We start from the raw sequence: 12,462 nt of genomic DNA, 5'->3' as shown, positions 1-12,462 counted from the left end.
AAACAGAACACACCATGTTGTTCTCAATGGAGAGACGTCTACAGACGTTAAAGTAATCTCTGGCGTGCCACAAGGGATTGTTATGGGACCATTGCTTTTCACAACATATATAAATGACCTAGTAGATAGTGTCGGAAGTTCCATGCGGCTTTTCGCGGATGATTCTGTAGTATACAGAGAAGTTGCAGCTTTAGAAAATTGTAGCGAAATGCAGGAAGATCTGCAGCGGATAGGCACTTGGTGCTGGGAGTGGCAAATGACCCTTAACATAGACAAATGTAATGTATTGCGAATACATAGAAAGAAGGATCCTTTATTGCATGATTATATGATAGCGGAACAAACACTGGTAGCAGTTACTTCTGTAAAATATCTGGGAGAATGCGTGCGGAACGATTTGAAGTGGAATGATCATATAAAATTAATTGTTGGTAAGGCGGGTACCAGGTTGAGATTCATTTGGAGAGTCCTTAGAAAATGTAGTCCATCAACAAAGGAGGTGGCTTGCAAAACACTCGTTCGACCTATACATGAGTATTGGTCATCAGTGTGGGATCCGTACCAGGTCGGGTTGACAGAGGAGATAGAGAAGATCCAAACAAGAGCGGCGCGTTTCGTCACAGGGTTATTTGGTAAGTGTGATAGCGTTACGGAGATGTTTAGCAAACTCAAGTGGCAAACTCTGCAAGAGAGGCGCTCTGCATCGCGGTGTAGCTTGCTGTCGAGGTTTCGAGAGGGTGCGTTTCTGGATGAGGTATCGAGTATATTGCTTCCCCCTACTTATACCTCCCGAGGAGATCACGAATGTAAAATTAGAGAGATTCGAGCGCGCACGGAGGCCTTCCGGCAGTCGTTCTTCCCGCGAACCATACGCGACTGGAACAGAAAAGGGAGGTAATGACAGCGGCACGTAAAGTGCCCTCTGCCACACACCGTTGGGTGGCTTTCGTAGTACAAATGTAGATGTAGATGTACCGGTGTGTACAGCAATCTGGACCACCACCTCTGAAGGTCTCGGTGTATGGTGTTACAACATGGCTCCGAGCACTATGGGACTTAACGTCTGATGTCATCAGTCCCCTAGGACTTAGAACTACTTAAACCTAACTAACGTAAGGACATCACACACCTCCATGCCCGAGGCAGGATTCGAACCTGCGACCGTAGCGGTCGCGCGGTTCCAGACTGTAGCGCCTAGAACCGCTCGGCCACTCGTTACAACAGGCAATGTGTGGTTTTCATGAGCAATAAAAAAGGGCGGCAACGATGTTTATGTTGATCTCTATTCCAATTTTCTGTACATGTTCCGGAACTCTCGGAACCGAGGTGAAGCAAAACTGTTTTTGATGTGAGTACAATAAAGGGCCTTTCTGACTATACATTCGCAGTACGCTACATTTGTTTACGTTGTGATTCAACTGCGACTCCCTGCACCCAGTGTCGATCCTGAGATGGTCTTCCTGCATTTCGCTAGAGTTTTCCACCGGTGAGACTTCTCTGTGTGCAACAGCATTGTCTGTGAAAAGTCTCACGGATCTCCCGACATTATCTGCTATGTCATTTATATATATCGTGAAAAGTAGTGGTCCTGTAATACTCTCATGGAGCACGCCCAAAGACTCCTCTCCGTTCAGAATGACAGGCGTTATTTTGTTTCCTGGAAACTCTTCAGCACACAGCTGATCTGACATTCCGTACGCTCGTATTTTGTTCATTAGCCGGCAGTGCGGAACTGTATCGAATGCCTTCCAGAAGTCAAGAAACACCGTGTCCACTGTATCTACTGCTTTCTGGGTTTGTCGCGAGCAGAGCGAGCTGGGTTTCACAAGGTCGTTTTCGAAACCCATATTGCCTCCTACAGAGGAAATTTTCGGCCTCCAGAAATGCCGTAATACGCGATCATAAAACGTGTTCCAGAATTCTACAACTGACCGACGTCAGAGACGTAAGCCTGATAGCTTTGTGCGTCTGTTCAAGGAACCTTCTCGAAAACAGGAATGACCTCTGCTTTTTTCCAGTCATCAGCTACACTTCGCTCCTCCAAAGACCTAGACTCTGCTGCTAGAAGAGGAGCAAGTATTTCCGCATACTCCATGTAACCTGTCAGGTCCGGTAGCCTTCATCTCCATTGAGCGATTTCAATTGATTTCCTATTCCATGATCATTTATATCGATATCAGTCATCTTGCCGTTTATGCCACGATTTAAAAGAGGAACTAGAGCGCGATCTTCCTATGTGAAATAGTTTTTCAAAAAGATGTTTATTATTTCGGGCTTTTCTGTGTGATCCTCCGTTTCTCTGCAATTATGATTACAGAGTGTCTGGACATGTTGTTGTTGTTGTGGTCTTCAGTCCTGAGACTGGTTTGATGCAGCTCTCCATGCTACTCTATCCTGTGCAAGCTTCTTCATCTCCCAGTACCTACTGCCACCTACATCCTTCTGAATCTGCTTAGTGTATTGATCTCTTGGTCTCCCTCTACGATTTTTACCCTCCACGCTGCCCTCCAATGCTAAATTTGTGATCCCTTGATGTCTCAAAACATGTCCTACCAACCGATCCCTTCTTCTAGTCAAGTTGTGCCACAAACTTCTCTTCTCCCCAATCCTATTCAATACCTCCTCATTAGTTACGTGATCTACCCACCTTATCTTCAGCATTCTTCTGTAGCACCACATTTCGAAAGCTTCTATTCTCTTCTTGTCCAAACTAGTTATCGTCCATGTCTCACTTCCATACATGGCTACACTCCATACAAATACTTTCAGAAACGACTTCCTGACACCTAAATCTATACTCGATGTTAACAAATTTCTCTTCTTGAGAAACGCTTTCCTTGCCATTGCCAGTCTACATTTTATATCCTCTCTACTTCGACCATCATCGGTTATTTTACTCCCTAAATAGCAAAACTCCTTTACTACTTTAAGTGTCTCATTTCCTAATCTAATTCCCTCAGCATCACCCGACTTAATTTGACTACATTCCATTATCCTCGTTTTGCTTTTGTTGATGTTCATCTTATATCCTCCTTTCAAGACACTGTCCATTCCGTTCAACTGCTCTTCCAAGTCCTTTGCTGTCTCTGACAGAATTACAATGTCATCGGCGAACCTCAAAGTTTTTACTTCTTCTCCATGGATTTTAATACCTACTCCGAATTTTTCTTTTGTTTCCTTTACTGCTTGCTCAATATACAGATTGAATAACATCGGGGAGAGGCTACAACCCTGTCTCACTCCTTTCCCAACCACTGCTTCCCTTTCATGCCCCTCGACTCTTATAACTGCCATCTGGTTTCTGTACAAATTGTAAATAGCCTTTCGCTCCCTGTATTTTACCCCTGCCACCTTCAGAATTTGAAAGAGAGTATTCCAGTCAACATTGTCAAAAGCTTTCTCTAAGTCTACAAATGAAAGAAACGTAGGTTTGCCTTTTCTTAATCTTTCTTCCAAGATAAGTCGTAAGGTCAGTATTGCCTCACGTGTTCCAACATTTCTACGGAATCCAAACTGATCTTCCCCGAGGTCGGCTTCTACCAGTTTTTCCATTCGTTTGTAAAGAATTCGCGTTAGTATTTTGCAGCTGTGACTTATTAAACTGATAGTTCGGTAATTTTCACATCTGTCAACACCATCTTTCTTTGGGATTGGAATTATTATATTCTTCTTGAAGTCTGAGGGTATTTCGCCTGTCTCATACATCGTGCTCACCAGATGGTAGAGTTTTGTCATGACTGGCTCTCCCGAGGCCATCAGTAGTTCTAATGGAATGTTGTCTATTCCCGGGGCCTTGTTTCGACTCAGGTCTTTCAGTGCTCTGTCAAACTCTTCACGCAGTATCTTATCTCCCATTTCGTCTTCATCTACATCCTCTTCCATTTCCATAATATTGTCCTCAAGTACATCTCCCTTGTATAAACCCTCTATATACTCCTTCCACCTTTCTGCCTTACCTTCTTTGCTTAGAACTGGGTTGCCATCTGAGCTCTTGATATTCATACAAGTGGTTCTCTTCTCTCCAAAGGTCTCTTTAATTTTCCTGTAGGCAGTATCTATCTTACCCCTAGTGAGACAAGCCTCTACATCCTTACATTTGTCCTCTAGCCATCCCTGCTTAGCCATTTTGCACTTCCTGTCGATTTCATTTTTGAGACGTTTGTATTCCTTTTTGCCTGCTTCATTTACTGCATTTTTATATTTTCTCCTTTCATCAATTAAATTCAATATTTCTTCTGTTACCCAAGGATTTCTATTAGCCCTCGTCTTTTTACCTACTTGATCGTCTGCTGCCTTCACCACTTCATCCCTCAGAGCTAGCCATTCTTCTTCTACTGTATTTCTTTCCCCCATTCCTGTCAATTGTTCCCTTATGCTCTCCCTGAAACTCTGTACAACCTCTCGTTCTTTCAGTTTATCCAGGTCCCATCTCCTTAAGTTCCCACCTTTTTGCAGTTTCTTCAGTTTCAATCTGCAGTTCATAACCAATAGATTGTGGTCAGAATCCACATCTGCCCCTGGAAATGTCTTACAATTTAAAACCTGGTTCCTAAATCTCTGTCTTACCATTATATAATCTATCTGAAACCTGTCAGTATCTCCAGGCTTCTTCCACGTATACAGCCTCCTTTCATGATTCTTGAACCAAGTGTTAGCTATGATTAAGTTATGCTCTGTGCAAAATTCTACAAGGCGGCTTCCTCTTTCATTCCTTCCCCCCAATCCATATTCACCTACTATGTTTCCTTCTCTCCCTTTTCCTACTGACGAATTCCAGTCACCCATGACTATTAAATTTTCGTCTCCCTTCACTACCTGAATAATTTCTTTTACCTCGTCATACATTTCATCTATTTCTTCATCATCTGCAGAGCTAGTTGGCATATAAACTTGTACTACTGTAGTAGGCATGGGCTTTGTGTCTATCTTGGCCACAATAATGCGTTCACTATGCTGTTTGTAGTAGCTAACCCGCACTCCTATTTTTTTATTCATTATTAAACCTACTCCTGCATTACCCCTATTTGATTTTGTATTTATAACCCTGTAATCACCTGACCAAAAGTCTTGTTCCTCCTGCCACCGAACTTCACTAATTCCCACTATATCTAACTTTAACCTATCCATTTCCCTTTTCAAATTTTCTAACCTACCTGCCCGATTAAGTGATCTGACATTCCACGCTCCGATCCGTAGAACGCCAGTTTTCTTTCTCCTGATAACGACGTCCTCTTGAGTAGTCCCCGCCCGGAGATCCGAATGGGGGACTATTTTACCTCCGGAATATTTTACCCAAGAGGACGCCATCATCATTTAATCATACAGTAGAGCTGCATGTCCTCGGGAAAAATTACGGCTGTAGTTTCCCCTTGCTTTCAGCCGTTCGCAGTACCAGCACAGCAATGCCGTTTTGGTTAATGTTACAAGGCCAGATCAGTCAATCATCCAGACTGTTGCCCCTGCAACTACTGAAAAGGCTGCTGCCCCTCTTCAGGAACCACATGTTTGTCTGGCCTCTCAACAGATACCCCTCCGTTGTGGTTGCACCTACGGTACGGCCATCTGTATCGCTGAGGCACGCAAGCCTCCCCACCAACGGCAAGGTCCATGGTTCATGGGGGGTGTCGCCATATGTCTGGACATATGGCGATCTTTTTACCGATTTAGCAAGATGATCAAAACCACTTAGGATTTTCTGTCAAGTCGGCAGACAGGATTTTACTTTGGAATTCGCTGAACGCTTTTTTCCTGGATGACGGCGTATCCTGACAGAATCATAGACCTGATGTAACAAAATACATGGTTCATTCGACCAGGCGACACGTTTCCTTTGATACACGCTCCAACCACGATGGTCCCCTCCCCACTGCTGCCAAGCCCCATGTGCTACAGGACACTCACGCCTGTACCATGTCGTGAGACCTGCCACATATCACCGCCTCTCATCGTTTACGGAGCAGGCAAACCTCCGACCTCCATGCAGTTTGATGAGGTGTTGACGCACGACACCTAATAACTTATTCGTGGCTTCACAGTCCTTCATCCACTGTCCGCAGAAGTTCACTACAGTAGCACGGAAACACCCGACTAGCTTCGCTGTTTCCGAGATGCTCGTTCCAAGTGCCAGGCCATGCCAATCTGCTCTTTGTCAAACTCGCTCACTTCAGTGGTTTTCCCTATTAGCGGCCTGTATCGTCGCTCGCAATCGCCTCTGCTGCACTTAAATACTTTCTAGACCGCGCCACGTAACCGAAACACCACCAGACGGGGTTCAGTCTCGTGTCTGGTTCATCAGCGTGACGTGTATGCTGATAACCCACTGTACAGATAAAGAGCAAAACCACTGTGAACCTAAGGGGGAGATATACTAATGCGTAGTTTCGCGGCGATGTATACTGATAAAATTTTCTCGGGCTTCCGGCCACGTCCAGTAGTTTAAAATCCACGAGCTTTCGGCCAAGTTCTCCTCGTCCATTGTCAGGTGGTGCGTGTACTTTGAGAACATCGCCCTGGACACGGCTCCCACAAAACCTAGTTGCTTTTAGCGCTACGTAGACGACACATTCGTTGTCTGGCCTCATGGGCGTGAAAAGCTGGGAGAATTTTTCAACCACATCAACAACGATAGCATTACATTCACAATGGAAGTAGAGACAGATGGTGCCTTGCCTTTTCTAGACGACCTCGTCCGCCACAAAGAAAATGGTTGTCTCAGTCACAGTGTTTATCCGAAACCCACCCACACTGACCAATATCTGCATGCTACCAGCTATCTCCTCTCTTCGCAGAAAAATTCTGTTCTGAGGACATTGGCGCATCGAGCGGAGGCCGTTTCAGGCGCTGAAAGCCTTCCGAAGGAACTGAGGCACTTACGGAAAGTCTTCAAAGAAAACGGCTACAACAACCGCCAGATTTCGCAAGCCATCTTGACGAAGAAACATAAACAGAAGACCTCCGAGGAGTGCACGAAGAAGCTTGCGTTCTTGCCATTCCGTGGCTCAATAACAGGAAAGATTAGCCGGCTTCTACGAAAGCACAAAATTGATACGGCTTTTAGAGCACCGGCTAAAATTCGACAGCTAATGAGACCTGTGAAGACGATGTTGGACTCAGAACGCTAGGAATATACGAAATACCGTGTGGCTGTGGACAGTTCTATATCGGACAGACTGTAGGTACTATTGAACAACGCCGTGTGGAACACGAGAGATGTTATCGCCTAAGAAATCAGCGGTGGCAGGATATGCTTTAGAAAATGGACACCATATTGGATTTGCCCACGACAGTAGTTTTTGGGACAGTGTTATAAAAAAAGCGATGGAGTTAAAAATTTCTGACAACACCCAGAATAAAGACCGTGACCTGCAGCTAAGCACCGCTTGGAACCCGGCCATCGGAAAGTTGAACCGGGTGCGGCAAGCGCACAATGAACACATTACCATATGTGGCGCGGAGCGAGCACCAGTGACGTCACTGAAGACAACGCGGCTATATAAGGACGCCAGCAACAATCATTCGACAGTCACCACTTGACAAAGGCTGAGGAGAACTCGGCCGAAAGCTCGTGGATTTTAAACCACTGGATGTGGCTGGAAGCCCGAGGAAATTTTATCAGTATCGAGGAGATGTATATATGCAAAATGAAATAACGAATGAAATTTTGTACCAAGGCCGAGATTCGAACCACGGTCTTCGGCTCACTAGACAGATGCGCTAACCACTACGCCCCCTCGCACAGTGGCTTTACACAATTGCACGGATTACCCCAGCACTCCTTCCTCCTCATTCACGCCTCAGCCCACTTGGTATTCCTCGTAGTCACCAGAAGACACGGGTTCGAATCCCGGCCTTGGTACAATTTTTCATTTATCGCTTCAGTCTGGGTATATACATGATGGATGCTTGAAAATTGAAAGGTCTCTGCAGCTATAATGTCTCGTTTTACTATAGGGAAGAGTCTTGCAGTTTCAACTGGCTTACAGTACTGGTCACTACCATGATTACCCTTTCCGCCTCCAAATAGCAGAAGAGTACAGTAAGCAGAAGCAACATGTGTATTTATGCGCACTGGAGTCGGATATCTCCTTCCGCTCTTCATTATTATATCGGCTCTAAGTGCTTCACGGTAATGCTGACGGTATCAGCACACGGCAGATATTTTGAGGCCTCTGGTACCCGTTTAGGAGGTAAGTGGTTAATGTCATTGCTGTATTTCGCTTATCTATGTTGCATAAGGAATGACTCACAATAAATGTTTCGTGATGATTTCTGTAAAAGAACGTACATTATGCAATATGACTAAATTCTACTGAGCGTTTGTCGTGCAGTACCGATCACTCTATTGTCTTTCGGCCAGGCCAGAAATAATTTCAATTTTCAAATTATATTCTCTTCTTCCTACTTCTTTTCAGATCAAAATGGCAAAAAATGAGAGGAAAGGAAGGGGAAAGTGAAATGGAGGGTGTATAAAAATGGCTTTGAGCAAGTTTATGTCTAACAACATGACTGCGAGGGAAGCAGCTGAAGCGTTTTCAACAATTAGTTAAGAAAAAGATCGCCACCGAAGAGATTAAAATCGGAAAAAATAAAGTCTGAAAGACAATTGAAAAACTTAAGTCATGTGTTCCAAACTAAAATAAACACGCAAAGGGGGTCCATGGAAAGCAAATTAAATGCGGTAAGGAAAACTTGAATTTACTGTAAAAAATTAGTCAGTATAAGAGAGTGAAAAATGCATTACGTGTTTGGAACCATTTGTAGAAGACTGGATGGTGCGTACCACGAGTAGAGGCTGGGCACATGTTGAATGTGTGGATCAGGAGAATATTTTGCATTTCATTTGCGATTTTTGTAAAATAGTTATAGGTGAACTAAGCTGAAATAGCAAAAATAAGTTCCCGTGCTTACATGTTCTATTATTATTCAATAAATATCAGAGCAGTGTACCATCAACAACAGATATTATCACAGAAAACACTAGAAGATACTTCCTACAAGCATTGTAATTGTAGTTCTTTTACTTTCGATGTAGTTAAGTACTACAAAAATCATTAAACTATGCTATTCATAGGGCATGTCTGGAGGTAGGAGAATGGTATATTTATATTCAGATTAACAACCTCAGTTACACTCTCCCCTACATCGGCAAAATATTATCGATCTGTTTTTTTGTAATTTAAAGGGAAAGAAGGTGTGAATTCAACGTTTCGCTGACGAGGAGGTGCTGAGATGCAGACAACCAGCTAGAACCACACGGGGCTCCGAGCCCTCAACGGTCATTTCCGCCATTCACCACAGTTGATTTAGGAAACTCGCAGAAAACCCAGAGAACGAATCCACTGTCTTCAGCACGTTGCCATCTTGTCTAGTCTACCAAGAGAAAATTAGCTACCATAATTTATTTTATATTCATGTCTGTTTCCTGTCTCAGAGTCTGCCACCTTGTGAGATTTTCACGAATATGAAATTCCCCATTATATTCTGGCATGCGCTACGTAAAGCTTTTTCCGAGCTTAATCGTTTAAAACAGTAATCATTTTTAAGTCAGTAGAGATGAACGAACATCATTATTAACAAAAATTATTACTGATATTAGAAGTTTTTTTTTCAGTGTCTAGCGTCCTTCTCAAGTTATTGAGTTGGTGGAGTATCGACGAAAACCGGGAACAGATCAAGAGCGACCAGCTAGACGTGCGTGTGCATTCCTCCGCAGAGCCCTCCCCCTGCCCTCCTCCTCACGTCTCAGGTTAGCCAGCCCAGTTTCGCCCGCAACGTCTCTGGTCATCCCACGCTTCCTGAGTTACGCAGCCCGTAACACTATTCCACAGCCTGGGCCTTTCACAACATTCTTACTCTGCCTCCTTGGGATTTGGCGCTTGCTACTACAAACCTTGTGTACTGTATACTTCCTGGTCCTATATATGTGGGAGGGGTAGCCATTATCCTTACCTTTGAATGTCTCCAACTTGTGGAACTGATTCGACATGATCCGCATTGTTTATCGACTGATAATTACCATTAACGCAGAAACATTTACAATTAATATCATTAGCAGCGCTTCATTACACAACAAAAAAATAAGAAGCTACTTACCCCATATGTTTCTCCAATTGTTCATATTCCCTTGAGTTGATTGAAATGTCACTGATAACTGATGAACAATTTCACTTACAATTTCATCAGCTAGCACAAGTCGATATGGAGATTTAATGAACTTGCCTTTTGACTACAGTGATTCACACAAAGTGATCCCTTATATTGAGGTGTCTTGGCACACTCTTCTGTTGGGGAACATTTCTCTTCTGAAACCTTCTTCCAAACTTCAGTAGTTGAACAACTATTTACTTTGTGTCCTTCTAGTGTTTCGACCTCTTGCAATTCCTGTTGCTCCAAATCTACAGCTGCTGAACCCCGTTGTAATAGGCAGTGAAACGTGGCAGCCATCCCCTACACCATCAACATCAAACGGTTGTTCCAGGAATGAATACGAAGCCTAAGTGTTTTCAAACCATTAAATATACTGTTTATTTCTTCAGCGAGGTCTAACAACTTACATAAATATTCTTCTATTTTCACTAGAATACCGGGAACGGTTTCACTAATTTTCTTCAGACGCTTCAAATGAGCCAATTTTTAAATCTTAAGGTGTTTCCGAGAAACCGTAATTCGTTATGAAAGCTAAACACATCTGCGTTGTATCAGTAATAAGTTTCCATTCCCTTGTAATGATATATTTAACGCCTTTAAACGCAGACCAACATCCGTAGTAAAAGCCATACCTAACAACCACTGTGGATCATCGATTAGGGCAAATACTTTTCATTTTCTTGCAGGAATAATTCGATCGGATTCATTAATTGGAAAGTTCTTTCTGGAAGTTTACCTCCTGAAAGCCTTCACACTAATCAATACCAAGAGATATCATGAAGCTCGCCAATGTACAGTTTATCTATGGAGAATTTGAAACGTCGGCGTTTTTCGACATTTCATAGGATGTTGTTATCAGTTTTGACAACTATGCGCACAACATAACATGTGGATAATCAAAATACACTCCTGTTATTAAAAAAAAAAAAAAAAACGAAGCGCACAGAAGAGGAGGAGGAAATGAAGACAAACTTTACATGTTAACATGCTATGTGATGTTATTTCAGTGATTACATCAGACCAAATTTACGAAAAACTTGGCAGTATGAGCCCACTTTTCAATTTCACATTGCACCTGTCTCTGGTCTGAATGCATTCACTGATTCGGTTGAAAGGGTCTCATAAAGCCATGGTATTTTCTGATGCAAGCGAGTCAACAACGGTTGCAATTGTTGCCTTATATCCAACATACTGGCACTGGCACGGAACTGAGGCCCGAGCTGGCCCCACATACGTTCTACTAGGGAAGACATTTCATAGAACCACCGGCCATGCGTGGCCGTGTATCTTCCTGTTAAAAATGGCGCAACAGTACTCTCACATGAGAGGCAAAACATGAGGACCTGATTCCCGATGGCACGCCACACCATGCTCTCATTCCAAGAGGTATGGGACATTTATTTGAGGAGAGAGGGTTTTCGCAACAAAAACTCTGCTCAACCTGTCCCACCTAAAAGATTCAAACGGGTAGACAGCAAAATGAATCTTTCACACTGCAGCGGAGTGTGCACTTTCTCTCAGGGTTGCAGGCATAGACTTACTGAAGTGCCCATTGCCGCTACTACAACGGTCCCATGCTCAACGCTGTGTTTGCACTTAATGAATGATGTAAAACATCTGGTAGAACGTTGCATGCAGAATGACTTAACAGATACAAATAACGTTCTCCTTATTGTTAGAAAATAAAAAGTGTAAAAATGAAGTGGCTGGTTAAGGTTATGCCGACGGCCTTGCCGCAGTGGTAATACCGGTTCCCGTCAGATCACCGAAGTTAAGCGCTGTTGGGCTAGGCTAGAACTTGGTTGGGTGACCATCCGGTCTGCTGACCGCCGTTGGCAAGCGGGGTGCACTCAGCCCTTGTGAGGCAAACTGAAGAACTACTTGATTGAGAAGTAGCGGCTCCGGTCTCGTAAACTGACACACGGCCGGGAGAGCGGTGTGCTGACCACATGCCCCTCCATATCCGCAACCAGTGACGCCTGTGGGCTGAGGATGACACGGCGGCCAGTCGGTACCTTTGGGCCTTCAAGGCCTGTTCGGTAGGAGTTCCGTTTAGTTTTAGTTAAGGCTATATTAAAGATTAAAATTGTTCAGCTGCAAGCTAGCTGAAAAAAATTACGATAACATTACCCCACACGAAAATAAATTAAAGACTGGAAAATAAACTCAAAAAATAGACGCAGAGTATGGGCCAGGAAGTTTTAAATTGGAACAGAAAGTGAAAGACGTAGTCTATCATCTTCTTTGTAAGTTTCATGCATCTACTTTGAATCGACAACCTGACGCATTTTCGCTACTACTTGTAAAAAATGAACC

The 12,462-nt window shown here is 43.6% G+C and overlaps 1 pseudogene; it reads left to right on the top strand.

The window, feature by feature from the left end:
• The first annotated feature begins 11,866 nt into the window (after window positions 1-11,866).
• Window positions 11,867-11,984, top strand: LOC126196003 (5S ribosomal RNA; annotated as a pseudogene).
• The last annotated feature ends 478 nt before the right edge of the window (window positions 11,985-12,462 follow it).

The sequence above is a fragment of the Schistocerca nitens genome, chromosome 7 (genome assembly GCF_023898315.1).
Source record: "Schistocerca nitens isolate TAMUIC-IGC-003100 chromosome 7, iqSchNite1.1, whole genome shotgun sequence".
Classification (NCBI taxonomy): Eukaryota; Metazoa; Arthropoda; class Insecta; order Orthoptera; family Acrididae; genus Schistocerca; species Schistocerca nitens.
The sequence above is the reverse complement of the archived record's forward strand: the minus strand, read 5'-3'. Positions and strand labels throughout refer to the sequence as shown.